Source organism: Erpetoichthys calabaricus, chromosome 6 (genome assembly GCF_900747795.2).
Source record: "Erpetoichthys calabaricus chromosome 6, fErpCal1.3, whole genome shotgun sequence".
NCBI classification, from domain to species: Eukaryota; Metazoa; Chordata; class Cladistia; order Polypteriformes; family Polypteridae; genus Erpetoichthys; species Erpetoichthys calabaricus.
Genome location: NC_041399.2, coordinates 172,441,140 through 172,456,097, shown reverse-complemented (window position 1 = coordinate 172,456,097; position 14,958 = coordinate 172,441,140). Strand labels below are relative to the sequence as shown.

The following is a 14,958-nucleotide window of genomic DNA, read 5'->3' as shown; positions in this document are numbered from 1 at the left end:
TAATTTTCCAAATAAGGATCTTGGAATCTGAGTAGTACAAGGCACAAAGCATAAACCAACCCGAGGATGGTTAGCCAGGTACTGACTGGGCCAATTTAGAAACTCCAATTTAACAAACACTTGACTCTGGAATGTGGAAGGTAAATTGGGAGTACCCAGAGGGGGAAAAAATAAACCACACACAAACAGAGATGTGGAAAGAAAAGCAAACACCATCAAACAAACCAAGTGGGTATAAGATTCAAACCCAGGACGATGGATCCGTGATACAACAGCACTAACCACTGCACTATAATACTGCTCTAATATATCTGCTAATATGTAAGACAGGATACCTGAGCACCACCTTGAACCTCTACGGCAGGGGTTCTTAACCTGGGGTCCGTGGACCGCTAGAGGGTCCATGGATGGGTTTCAGAGGGTCCGTGAGGGTCAGATAAAAATGAACATTTATATTCACTGTACAGCCTGGTATTGGTGATTTAGAGTAGATGTAGTGGTAGTAATAGTAATGGTGGTAGAAAACATAGTACTAGTAGATCTGTTTTAATTTGCACATGAGGATTGCATTTCATAATTATATTGAGTGGCCATTACTTTTGCCATAAAAAAGTAGTGTTTTATTAGATTGTTTACTTTAAAGTTTAATAATACAGTGATCCCTCGCTATATCGCGCTTCGCCTTTCGCAGCTTCACTCTATCGCGGATTTTATATGTAAGCATATTTAAATATATATTGCGGATTTTTTGCTGGTTCGCGGATTTCTGAGGACAATGGGTCTTTTAATTTCTGGTACATGCTTCCTCAGTTGGTTTGCCCAGTTGATTTCATACAAGGGACGCTATTGGCAGATGGCTGAGAAGCTACCCAACTTACTTTTCTTTCTCTCTCTTGCGCTGACTATCTGTAATCCTGACGTAGGAGGTGTGAGCAGGGGGCTGTTCGCACACCTAGACGACACGGACGCTTGTCTAAAAATGCTGAAAGATTATCTTCACGTTGCTACCTTCTGTGTGCAGCTTTTAAGTATGCTGCACAGTGCTTCGCATACTTAAAAGCTCAAAGGGCACGTATTGATTTTTGACTTTGTTTCTCTCTCTCTCTCTCTCTGCTCCTGACGGAGGGGGTGTGAGCTGCCGCCTTCAACAGCTTTGTACCGGCGGTGCTTCGCATACTTAAGCCAAACAGCCCTATTGATTTGTTTGCTTTCCTCTCTGTTTCCTTTGAAGAGGAAGATATGTTTGCATTCTTTTAATTGTGAGACAGAACTGTCATCTCTGTCTTGTCATGGAGCACAGTTTAAACTTTTGAAAAAGAGACAAATGTTTGTTTGCAGTGTTTGAATAACGTTCCTGTCTCTCTACAACCTCCTGTGTTTCTGCGCAAATCTGTGACCCAAGCATGACAATATAAAAATAACCATATAAACATATGGTTTCTACTTCGCGGATTTTCTTATTTCGCGGGTGGCTCTGGAACGCAACCCCCGCGATGGAGGAGGGATTACTGTACTTTGTGTATGTCATATATGTATGAGACAATCAAATCTCGATAAATAAAGTACATTATATTCATTGCATGTAAAGTTGTGTTTATGTGAATATTTCTGGGGAAAGAAGTCCATAGATTTCATCAAATTCTTAAAGGGGTCCGTGACTCAAAAAAGGTTAAGAATCACTGCTCTAAGTCTTCAGTGAAAGCGTCTTTTTCTTGAATTACGGGTGTAGTGTTTTTCCAGCTGCATGTGAATGTGGAAGCTAATTACTATACATTTTTTCAAGTGGCTTCTCTGATTTCCCTTACATTATCAGTTAAACTCCAATATGTCTCAGTAAAATGTTATTAAATTATTTTAACAAAGGTCCTTTTGCAAGAAAAAAAAATTAATAAATATTTTATATAACCAAATCTATAATGTAAATGTATATGAGAGCCTTTTCTAGTTTAAGTAGTACTTCAGAACATAAAACATTTTATTTTTGATTAAAATTGTGTTTTTTGTAAAGGCTGTTAATGCAAATAATTATAATTACCTACAATTAAAGCATTCTGGGTAATAGTTATCACACAGAAATTGTTGGTACAAAAGGAAAATGATAATTTAGTGTGGCACTGAAACATAGTAACCTTCCTACAGTTTCTCTGTTTGAGTGTGTAAGCATTCACTGTAGATCGTGGAATACTCGAGTAACCACAGACCATCTGAAAAAGACAAATATTTTGCAGTAACTACAAAGAACTTAAAAACAAACTGAAATTTGTAATCAGGCTATTTGTTGATTTGAAGAAAATGTTCCACGTGTTAACACCCTAATTTAAATTAGCTAATAGTAGACTTAGTGGTATGTCATGATCAAGATTGATATGATTGTGTGTTATATAAAACACTGCAGAACTAAATGTGGTCTAGCATTTACTGAGCATCTTACACAGAAAAAATTGGTCTTCCACTTCACACTGATTTTTAATCCTAATGCTAAATGAGACTAGATTTATTTCCACTGCTCACTACTGACTAGTTTCTTACTTTTATTTGCTTCCTTCACATATTGGAAATACATCACAGGAATGAAACTAATGTACAACATATATAAACAAAATTTTTGCAACTTAAACGAGTGCTACTCAAACAAAGATTAAGAGTTGTATTACTGCTCCCCCAAGTTAAACGGTTTGGAATTAAAATACATCTTCTTTGTGTGGTTTCATAATGGAATGAAGGTCCATGCCACACCTCACAAACTTTACATTTACAGCAATGCTCATAACTTAATTTCTTTGGAACTCTAAAGCTGGGTAATAAACACAAGACCAACTCATATGATGACGATCTCAAGGCTGAAAACACCAGTGGCAGATACAAGTGCCTTCACTAAAGTTTAACCTCCATACATCTCATGACAGTCACCACACATGGATAAAGTTTTGAACAAAATCGAGCCAAGTACTTGTAATAGCTTGGCGGTATTTAGTACATGCCAGGAAATCTCTGCTAACTCAGGCTATACACCGTTTTAACAGAAAATGTTTGTCTACCCTTTACACACCCTTTACACACGTCTTCTAGCAGTAACCAATTACTAATGTGATCTGGAATCTTTTCCAGCAGGTGCATTCTGGATCATCTGGATAGACTTAACACAGGTTGGCTCAGAAGATGCTCAGCACGGACGAGGGATCTCTAATAAACAGCAACCTCCTTCTCACATCTTGGGAGCAACAACCTGTGACGATGTCATTGTGCACATCTTCCTTTGGCAACTGATGCGTATTTTAACATCCAGCAAAAGAGTGGATACAGCCGGCACGGTCAATAAGGCCTAGTATATAAAGGAGAGTTGAGACTTCCAAGAGAACAACATCACATATAAAGAAGGAACATACGCCCTAGGATTCAACTTTTTGTTAATGTAACCATGTTTGGGAAATCCTCTAACTAACTTCAGAACGAACATCTCTCATAGTGAGAAAGATAACGAAAGCAGAGCATGTAGGTCTGGATCTGAGTCTGAGCCGAAATCCCTAAACCCCCTCTGCAGAAAAATAATCCACGTATGACCTCTCCTTCCAACAAAACAATAACACCAGAAACAAACCGCGCGAGTGGGAGAAGCGATAGTTACCTCTAGCCAATGACACGAGGTGCAATTTAAAAAGTAAAGTTCATCTGCTGTCACTGACTTGATCCCTTTCACTTACACCTCTTCCATTACCCTGCTTGGAAGGCGAAACCATGGTGACAACTGTAAGGGGAAGTGCAGGAAGAGTGGCACGGAGTTGTCTATTAAGTTATCGGCTATTTTCACAATTTGACAGGGAATTGACTACTCTACAAAAACTCTATTATCATCAGTATTTTGTAAAATAATATCGAACACAATCGTGATCAATCAAAACGTTTTTCATAATAACCCCTATTTCCGGACATCTAATGGAATGGGCAAAACTACGGATGCTGGTAAGATTCAAAATTCCCGAGTACGTACTTGTTTTTTTCCGACGCTTATAGATAAGTATCATTTAGAGGCGTGTTAGGCAGCACGGGATGTGCTATAATCACAGTTATCTTGAAGTTTAAGTCAAACGACTTAATTATTTGTAGACATTTACAGTCGATCCCAGAACACATAAACGTATTATTATTCAACAATAGTTGTGCTGTACCTTGGTAGCACTTCTCTTCACACTGTCCATGTACTGTATGTGGAGGTGAACTGTGTCACTCGGTAAATGAAATGGTTTTCTCCGATCCCTTCCCACATGCCAAAAACGTGCATCTGGTCTATTGAAAGAGGGCGTGCTTCTCTGTGTTTTTTCGTCGAGGGGAACTGAGATCGCATCTCATGAAGGACTGATTCCAGCTTACCACCTGATGCTTGCTTTATCTCTAAGAATAAGAGATAACAGAATAACAGAAGTCAGCTTCTTTGACACCACCGTTCAACTGAAAGACAACACCCTTGTAACTTCAGTTTTTCACAAACCAACAGACAGATGGACCTACCTGAGAAGTGATAGTTTCCACCTCAAGCATATAAGGCGCTCCATTATTTTCAGCCAAGCAATACAATACAATCGTATTTGCACAGACCCAACAGACCGGGATAAACAACTGCAGGAGCTTAGACAAGATTTCATCAGACAAGGTTATACCCCCAAAACAACAGACACTCAAATATGAGTTACTGCCATACCCAGGGACAACCTTCTGGAATATAAAAACAAAGACAACAAGAACCACATCACCCTTGTTGTCACCTATAACCCACATCTTGAAGCACTTAGAAAAATTATAAAAGAACTTCAACCAATGCTAAACAATGACCAAACACTGAAAAATGTATTTCCTGAACCTCCCCTCTTGGCATACGGACAACCACCAAACCTGTAGCAACTAATTTTCCGAAGCTCCCTAAGTGAACCAACAGAAAATGGCACATCTGCCTTCCTACAGAAAAGATGTAAACCGTGTGCTCACATTTATAATACAGACCAAATAATTATACCACAATGCCGACTAGAACATCGCATAAAGGGATCATTTTCCTGCAGATCATGTAATGTAGTCTACCTATTTCTCTGCATGAAATGTCCTGACACTGCACTCTGTGTGGCAGAAATTGGACAAACACTCTGCCAGAGAATGAATTTACACAGGTTCCACATCAAGCATGGAAATACAGATGTTCCTGTAGCGGCCCACTTCAACAGCCATGGACACTGTGAGAGGGACTTTAAAGTCACAGTGCTTATGGGCAACTTCAGAACACAGCAAGAGAGAAAAGAATGGGAAGTCAAACTCATGCTAAAATTTAATACATTACAACATGGTTTGAATAGAGACAACAGTTTTATGGCCAGGTATGAGGATTGTTTGCATCACTGACCCAGACAACCTGCCTAAAGATCCACATTGTATGGAAAAACTCATCAGAAACTTCAATAGACTTTGTTGGACAGTTATCTTATTCAAAGATCTTGACCATACATTGCTCTTCTCTCTTGTTAAATGAATCTTAGCCTGAAGAGATCTATTCATTTTTTACATTTAAGATGTCTCACTTAAAGATTTACCAATGTTATTACTTGTCCTAGTGTGTGTATAAACACAGGGAACTCCAGTGTCTGTATTACATCTTGCCTGAAGAAGGAGCCTGAGTTGCCTCGAAAGCTTGCATATTGTAATCTTTTTAGTTAGCCAATAAAAGGTGTCATTTTGCTATAATTCTCTCTAAGAATAAAATGAATTTGCAGCATAGATCAATAATCAAATTACTTAAAATCATTAATTTAAGCAATCAATGAATGTATTGATTCAAAAAAATATGCAAGCATCAATAAAATAAATCTATGATAAAATAATTGAGACACTGGCGCACCACAAGAAACAGTCCAGTTTCCTCTACTCTGCATATCTCAAAACTATAAATATAACAGCAGGTCATGTCACTTGCAGAAATTCTCAAATTCTCTGCACTTTTGGAATGTATTGATAAAGGGGATGAGAAAGAGTATAGGAGTCAGTTGAAGAACTTTGTGCAAAAAGACTTGTCTGCAACTTAAAATTGTCAAAAACAAGGAATGGTAATTGACTTCACATGCAATAAAGACTCTCTATGCCTGGTCACTATTTAGGGAGTGGATGTGGAGGTGAGGCACTGTGACATGTACTTGGGGGTCCATATCAATGCCAGACTGGACTAGTCTCATAACACATGAACTTTATAAGAAAGGGCAGAGCAGACTCTTTTTTTTCTTTTTAATCCTTTATTGTGGTTAATTATATTTTTTAAATGTTTTACAACTCTTTGATGGCCAGTGTGATTTTTCCATACTGTGGTGGGTTTGTCTGTTAACCTCATTTTAAGAGAAACCCACTGAATCACAAAGATAATTAAAAAGGCAAGCTCAGTTATAGGACACACACTCAACCTGCTGGAGGTAAAAGCAGAGTTAAAAATGAAGACAAAACTGAGTGCCATTATGAATAATAACACTGCACACCATCTCTCTAATGAACTAACATTGAGGACTTTCAGCCTATGAATTATTCAGCAGATGTGTGTCAATAAATGCGATTGGGGTTCCTTTATACCAATGGCAATACACCTATTGTCTTACTGTGAAAGTAACTGAAAAATCAGATGTTTTCTTTACTTTCTTTTAAGTTTCCATCATTTTTAGTCATTCTTCTGTATATTTGAGAAGGGTTTGTTGTTTGTTATAGTATAATATAATTTATTTATTGAATTATTGAACTTATGAAAAAAGACTACTTTTTTTCTCAGTGGACAAATAAAAAGTTCTATCTATCTATCTATCTATCTATCTATCTATCTATCTATCTATCTATCAGTTAATTTACACATGAAGACAAACTAATGAAGACAATGTAAAATAAGATATATATTTATACTGTATAATGTAAAGAGTTATTTACAAGTAAGTTTAAATATAGTGGCAACAAAAAGAATGTGAACCCTTTGGAAATAACCACATTTATGTATAAATCCATCCATCCATCCATTTTCCAACCCGCTGAATCCGAACACAGGGTCACGGGGGTCTGCTGGAGCCAATCCCAGCCAACACAGGGCACAAGGCAGGAACCAATCCTGGGCAGGGTGCCAACCCACCGCGGACAAACACAATCGGTTTTACCTAATTGCACACAAATTATTAAACTGATCTTGTACATAATGAATATTTCATTCAAACATTCACAGTGTAGGTTCAAAAAAGTATGCAAACCCATAAGTTGATAACTGTGACAAAAGCTACCTGGAGACTTAAATTTCCAAACCTGGAGTCCAATCAATGAAATGAGCTTGGAGGTGTGGTTTAGAGTTACTTTAACCTATAAAAAAGACTCAAACATTATCAGTTTGCTATTCACAAGAAGATTCTGCTGATGTGAAGCAGGTCTTGCAAAAACGAGATCTTAAAATATCTATGATCAAGAATAGGTGATATGCGTAATACATTATCACAACTGCATGACTGTGTGACAATTGATTGCATATTCTATATTATCGCATAAATCTAATATACAATGTAAACTTTTTGTTACATGTATTGTCACCACTTTTTAAACTGCATCAGTAATCTATCACAGCCATTATTGTGAATATGTCCAGTAAATTTAAAAAGCATCATGCAAACATCACACACAATGTACCTTTAGAAGGAATCAGACCAAAATCTAAGCACTTTGAGACAAATCTTCTTGCTGAGCTACCCTGCCTGTCCTTTACATAATTGAAGTACAATATTTTTGTTTTATTCCATCTCAGGAACCTTTTTGTGTCCTTGGAATTAGACTAGACCTGTAATATATGACCAGCAAGAAGGTCTTTCCATTGGAAAAAGTACAAATAGCTAATTAAATGTATCATAGCTGATTGAGGTTGAAGACATTAAACAGAAAGCTCAGCTTGAGACAAGCTATGATTGGGTCAGATGCTTGAGTGAAATTTAATTTCATTCTGTTGCTCAGCCCAGGAATTGTTCTTCCAAAAAATTTAATGAGAAAAGGGTAGCACTATGGAGCAGTGGTTAGCCCACTTGCCTCACAGCTTCAGAAATTTGCATTCAAATCTTAGCCTGGACACTGTATGTATGACGTTTGTTCTTTCTTCATGTATTGTATACTCCAATTTGTCTCCTACTTCCCAAATACACACCTGACAGGTTGAATAGCAACTCCAATTTGTCCACTATAAATGTGAATTTCCATGTAATGAGTGAGTCTTATGAAGAACTCTCTCTCTTGTCAATGGTTGGTTTCGGTCCTTCACAATTCCTCATGTAAGGCTACTCTTCTTTACAATTCCCCATCATTTGAACATAAGATGATGTAAAGAGTACACCATTTTTGTCCCTGTGTGTGCAATCATAGAAAAACACCAGTTTTCAATTTGAAAGATTGACTCAATGGAGGATACTCTACCCAGGTCAACACAAACAACTCTCCAAAAACCTAAAAAACCCAATGTGCTTCTAGTTGTATAAGTCGCAAAACTAAGTGAAGTCTACCAATGTACAATGATGATATTTGAGTTAAATTCACCTCTTTTTCAGAGGTCACACATTTGTTTAGCCAAGGTCCTAATAAAAAATACATCATGACAACAAAATGTCAATGTCAATTTATTTATATAGCACATTTAAAACAACATAGGAATGCTATGGCCAAAGTGCTTTACAATAATAGAATAAAAGAAAAATATACCATTAACATAAATAACATAAATAGAAATAAAATAAATGAACATAAATAAAATAAATAATAAATAGAAGTAATGTTACATAATCACAATGAGGAAACAATCAGTATTACTGAAGGTCACGGAATGCAAATGAATAGAAATGAGTCTTTAATCTTGTTTTGAACAGTTGAATTGTAGACGACTCCTTTATGTAATAAGGTAAAGAGTTCCACAGGCGAGGAGCAGCAGCTGCAAAAGCCCTGTCCTTCTTAGTTTTATACTTGGTACGAGGGACAACCAGAGACAACTGACCAGAAGATCTAAGCACTCTAGACGGCTGGTGTAAAGCACACAATTCAGATAAATGGACAGGAGCAAGCCCATGCAAAGATTTAAAAACTAGCAACAAGATTTTAAAATCAATTCGAAAACTGACAGGCAGCCAGTGTAAAGAAACTAATATTGGAGAAAAATATCTTTCAAAGCCATTATGGGATATTGGTATTGAAAAGCACCAATTAGAGGTGAGAATGTTTCAAAGCATTTAAAAATTATTAAAGCACAGTAAACTCAATTATAAGAAGACAATCAAAATAAAGATTAGAATGAGGTTAACCAGGTATGAAAATTCAATAGGAATTAATTAGATTAGTTTAGATGTACTTAATTTGTACTCAAGGGAAAATTAAAATTTTACAGAAGCTCCAGAGAAGAAAAATGTACATATTTTATATATATATATACAGTATATATATATATATATATATATATATATATATATATATATATATACATACATACATACATACATACATATATATACTGTATATACAGTTAGGTCCAAAAATATTTGGACAGAGACAACTTTCTTCTAATTTTGGTTCTGTACATTACCATGATGAATTTTAAATAAAACAACTCAGATGCAGTTGAAGTGCAGACTTTCAGCTTTAATACAGTGGGGTGAACAAAACGATTGCATCAAAATGTGAGGCAACTAAAGCATTTTTTTTAACACAATCCCTTCATTTCAGGGGCTCAAAAGTAATTGGACAAATTAAATAACTGGAAATAAAATGTTCATTTCTAATACTTGGTTGAAAACCCTTTGCTGGCAATGACAGCCTGAAGTCTTGAACTCATGGACATCACCAGATGCTGGGTTTCCTCCTTTTTAATGCTCTGCCAGGCGTTTACTGCAGCGGCTTTCAGTTGCTGTTTGTTTGTGGGTCTTTCTGTCCGAAGTTTAGTCTTCAACAAGTGAAATGCATGCTCAATTGGATTAAGATCAGGTGACTGACTTGGCCATTCAAGAATTTTCCACTTCTTTGCTTTAATAAACTCCTGGGTTGCTTTGGCTGTATGTTTTGGGTCATTGTCCATCTGCATCATGAAACGCCGCCCAATCAATTTGACTGCATTTAGCTGGATCTGAGCAGACAGTATGTCACATCATCAATAAACACTAGTGTCCCAGTGCCACTGGCAGCCATGCATGCCCAAGCTATCACACTGCCTCCACCGTGTTTTACAGATGATGTGGTATGCTTTGGATAATGAGCTGTTCCACACCTTCTCCATACTTTTTTCTTGCCATCATTCTGGTAGAGGTTGATCTTGGTTTCATCTGTCCAAAGAATGTTTTTCCAGAGCTGTGCTGGCTTTTTTAGATGTTCTTTAGCAAAGTCCAATCTAGCCTTTCTATTCTTGAGGCTTATGAGTGGCTTGCACCTTGCAGTGCACCCTCTGTATTTACTTCTCTTTATGGTAGACTTGGATATCGATACGTCTACCCCCTGGAGAGTGTTATTCACTTGGTTGGCTGTTGTGAAGGGGTTTCTCTTCACCATGGAAATGATTCTGCGATCATCCACCACTGTTGTCTTCCGTGGACATCCAGGGGCCTCATGTATAAACGGTGCGTACGTACAGAAATGTTGTGTACGAACGTTTCCACGCTCAAATCGCGATGTATAAAACCTAAACTTGGCGTAAAGCCACGCACATTTCCACGGTAACTCATACCTTGGCGTACGCAATTTCTCGAGAAGCATCCACTTGCAGAGCCACAGCACCATACGTCACCGCAGTTTCAGACCCGCAGTTGTAGACCCGCAGTTTTAGACCCGGAAGTGACATTACCATTTCTAGGCAAGGCGAAAACAACGCCTCCATTTATCGAACACAACAAGTCTTAGTTTTTAGCACAAGCGCAGCATTTTCGAGCACAAACAAAATATGACAGAAAACAGCACGGTATTGTTGTTGTTGTAATTATTATGATTATTATTACTGTTATTCTTAACTATAATTATAAAACTGTACATTTTGCAAAACATTTTTCAAAACAGTTTGAAAAGTTAACATTACGTTTACATGTATGTAATCTTTGGCTGGCAAGCTAATTGTTAATGACTGCAACACTGGTTACAGTGGTTTGCCTCGTAAAAACTGGGGAAATCGACACTTAATGTTACATTGTCAGCAAAATACGATAAAAATGCATTTTGCTCAAAGTTCAGTCTATGTTCTTGATGAACGGAAAATTCCCACCACTTTAAGACGATATTTAACTTAAATTAAGATATTTTAAGTTCCGTTTTATTGTTTGTTATATATTTTATAAATTGTATTCATCCAGCCATCCATCCATTCATTTCCTAACGAATGTTAACGTGGTGTTTATTTAACTTTTAATTCTTTTCTTTTTTTGGGGGTGGGCGCGACTTTTTAATGAAAATGAAACAATAAACATATTCCTGTTCGGTTAAGAAGTGAACATTAAGTCTTTAAATGAGAAAGTAATCTAGGGATAAAGCTTCAAAATTCTACACCACTTTATAATAAATTATGTTTTCTTATTTAGCTAGTGAAGTAGTGTCAAATGATGTTGGTTTTAAGAAAGCTGAGAAATTAAAATCCTTTGCCCAAATTGAATGTTCAGAATTTGGTGCATTAGTTAACAAGTCTAAATTTTCTTTCGTTTTCTTATTTTATTTGTAAAAGATCTTTTACTTTCTCTTTTTTAAGCCACATTTAAGTATTATAAATTAGTTTTTAAATCTTGGATATGTACCTACATTATTTGTACTGGCTAATAACCTCTTCTTAAGGTAAAAAAATCTTTTTAATTGTGATCTATCAAATTATAGACCAATTTTCTAATCTTTCTTGTATTTCTAAAATTTAGAGAAAGGTGTAGGTAAGCGGTTCTCAATATTTTTGCAAATAAAAATAATCTCTTGTAACATTTTTACCCAGGTACTGCTTTAGTCAAAGTATTCAATGATTTGCACTCCACTGACCATGGTTGCATTTTTAGGCCCATAGTATTGCTCTACAGTAAGTGCCACATTTGATACTATAGACCATGATAGTCATCTGATCAACTACATGAACCATCTCAGTGTTCTAAAATAGAGGTTTACCTAGTAGAAAGTAGATTCCTTGAAATTTTCATTTGTTGAATTCTAACAAAACAGAAGTGCTAGTCATTGGTTCGAAAGCTGGTAAAAATGTCAGTCTGAATGTAACATGTCTGTAGATGGCACCCCTATCACTCACAATACACTAATTCTAAACTTGGGTATATCTACAGTGAAAATTATGATCTTTCATTTGATACACATACTAAACATGTATCTAGAGTAGCCTTCATTTTACTTAAGAAATATTGCAAAACTTAATTATGTTAGCATTCCATTATGCTAAATAACTTATCTGTGCTTTTATTACTTCTACATGGATCACCATAAGGCTTTGTGGCTGATAACAGACTTAATTTAATTCAAAATACAGTGGCTGAAGAGCTTACAAGAGCCAGGAAATATGCACAGTATATATCACCCCTATTTTGCTTTCTTTACATTTTCTTTCTGCAAATTTTGTATTTCATATTGAATTATTAGGTACTGGTGATCACCTGTATCACTTTGCATAATAAGATTAACAATATTTGAAAAAAATAAGTGTTCATAAATGTTCTCAAATTTTGATCACTGATTTGTGTGTACATGTAATATTTAAAACAATGAGGTTGATATTAATTACATTTTAAGTTTCTAAGCATTGCAAATTTTTTTTAATTAATTCAAGCATATATTCTAAATATTTAAGTTATTCACATGCAAAATGCAGTCACACTAATATTGATAAACAACACATGCCTACTTTAAGAAATTGTGCTTGTATTCTACTTACATCAAGATTTTCTTACTCTACCTAATTATCAGCATATATTGGATATTTACATTTGTATGTGAAAGACTTATTTGTTTTTGTTACAGTAACATGACAAAACGAATATCTTCAGGCACATGGATACTAATTAAAAACAGGGTTAGTTTATAGGGATGTCATTGAGAGGACTACAAGTAATGGACATTCTTTTGTAACTTGCAGTAGGTGATATGAATCCATTTCAATTTCAGAATCTTCCACAGCAGTTGGTTGGGTCAGTGGATTGTGGAGTATTCATGTTGATGGTGAGAAAATCAAAGAAACTTATTTTTTGGGTTGGGAATACTTTAGAACCACTATAATAAATTGCAATAAGTAGAGTGTGCACTGTACTGTATGCAAATAAATTAAATATTAATTTGAAATAATTCTTTTTGTGTGCTCCACAGTATGCTCTGCACCTTGTCTTGGATGCGCCATTTGACTTCACAGCTGTAAGCTTTCACTTATGTCTCTGATTATTTGGTAATATCTGTTACTGGTTTTAATGTTCTTTTTTTTCCCTCTGCATGGCAGTGTGATTTACCCTTGATCAGGAGGTGCTGGTGCTTTATTCTATTGGAGAATTTTGCTGTTGGAAGGTATCTCTCTCTCTCTCTCTGTGTGGGTAACGTGTGAATCTTTCGTACAGGACAAAGGCGTTCACTAAAGGTGAGGAGGTATATATGTAATATCTAATATTATTTAAATAGGCATGTAGAAATACATGTTTTAATTCTCTTTGTGGTCTTTATCTAAAGGAACCACTAATAAAAAAGGACCTCCACACTACAGTAAAATGGTTGCGCCAACATAGACAGTTGTTCAGAGGTGCCATGTCTGAGCCCCATTTTCTGGAGACAAAAGCAGTGCTACTGTTCCTGTGTGGTCACCCTTTCTTTCTTAGCTCCACATTCCTGACGCGGCTTTATAAATACACTGAAACTAACTGCATATTGTTTATTAGTGTAATGCATCTGATTGTAATTAACCTGCAGCAATATAATGGTCCAGGGAATAGCCATAGTATTCCAAATACCATAACGGCTTTAGCGTTGTAACTCTCACTGCATCTTCTTCTTCTTTCAGCTGCTCCCGTTAAGGGTTGCCACAGCAGATCATCTTTTTCTATATTACTCTCACTGCACCATTCCGAGTATTTATATCACTGTATCTGAGTGGGGAATCACAGCAGCAGCTGATTGGAAAGAGAATTATCGGTACACAGCATGAAGCAGGCGCTACCTGAGCCCAGGCAAAACACTTCAGAGACTTCCCTGTACGGACTTCACGGTTTAGAAAAAGTTTCATCCCAAGAACTATAAACGCACTCAATCAGTCCATCAAGTGCTCCTTGTAGAACTGTTTGTACTTATAAGTACAATCACCTCACTGTAAACTTGCACTACAGTTATAATATTGCACAACCTGCGCCACTTTATGAAGCGCGTATTTACATATGATGACGATATCATTTTTAAGATGAAATGCAGCAAAATGTTGATTATATTATACAGATAAAACTTTAACTTCATTTAAATAATCTTTATTGTTAATAATTAAACATGTGAGGACACGGTGCCGCAGCGCTAGCTAGTTCAGGGATTGTTCCTGCATTGCGTTGTATTCTTGCTGGTGCTGACGCGACACTGGAAGGATAGACGGATATAATAATTAAACATGTACTACGAAGATATTTCAATGTTCCTTAAAAGTTTTGAAGAATCGGCGTGTTAAGCTTACAGATGGCTTCACGTCTATATAGCTGATTGTGTGGCGATTGGGTTTTTGGAGAAAGAAAAGTAAGGACAGGAATTGGAGGTTAGTACGTTTGAAAGAGACAGTAGGTCGCGCATGGCGCCGCAAGCCTCTTGCGTGAGACATGAACAAGCACTGCGCCACCGTGTTCCCATGTTTAATAACATGCTTTCATTCCTATCATCATGAAAAAGATATCACGTATACATCTCAGTATTTTAATTATTCAGAGAGCTGTAATATCACGAATGTAACGGATTATGTGTCCTGTC

General features: G+C 36.4%; 1 protein-coding gene and 1 long non-coding RNA gene across 3 annotated transcripts in view; one reads left to right on the top strand and one right to left on the bottom strand.

Annotated features, from left to right (window-relative positions):
• The window catches only part of cul2 (cullin 2), a 97,675-nt gene extending 93,919 nt beyond the window's left edge, over positions 1-3,756 (bottom strand). The window contains exon 1 of the mRNA XM_028804115.2: positions 3,626-3,756. The gene's annotated coding sequence lies outside the window, so the exon portion shown is untranslated. The remainder of the gene's footprint in view (positions 1-3,625) is intronic.
• Positions 3,757-10,764: 7,008 nt separating this feature from the next.
• Positions 10,765-13,601, top strand: LOC127528404 (uncharacterized). Of its 2 annotated transcripts, none has more exons than XR_007935292.1 (5): positions 10,765-10,966; positions 12,997-13,048; positions 13,141-13,194; positions 13,339-13,383; positions 13,466-13,544. It is a non-coding gene; the product is annotated as an uncharacterized LOC127528404 (long non-coding RNA). The 2 variants fall into 2 exon arrangements; XR_007935293.1 differs by lacking the exon at positions 13,466-13,544 and adding an exon at positions 13,581-13,601 and having other exon boundaries at positions 10,767-10,966.
• The last annotated feature ends 1,357 nt before the right edge of the window (positions 13,602-14,958 follow it).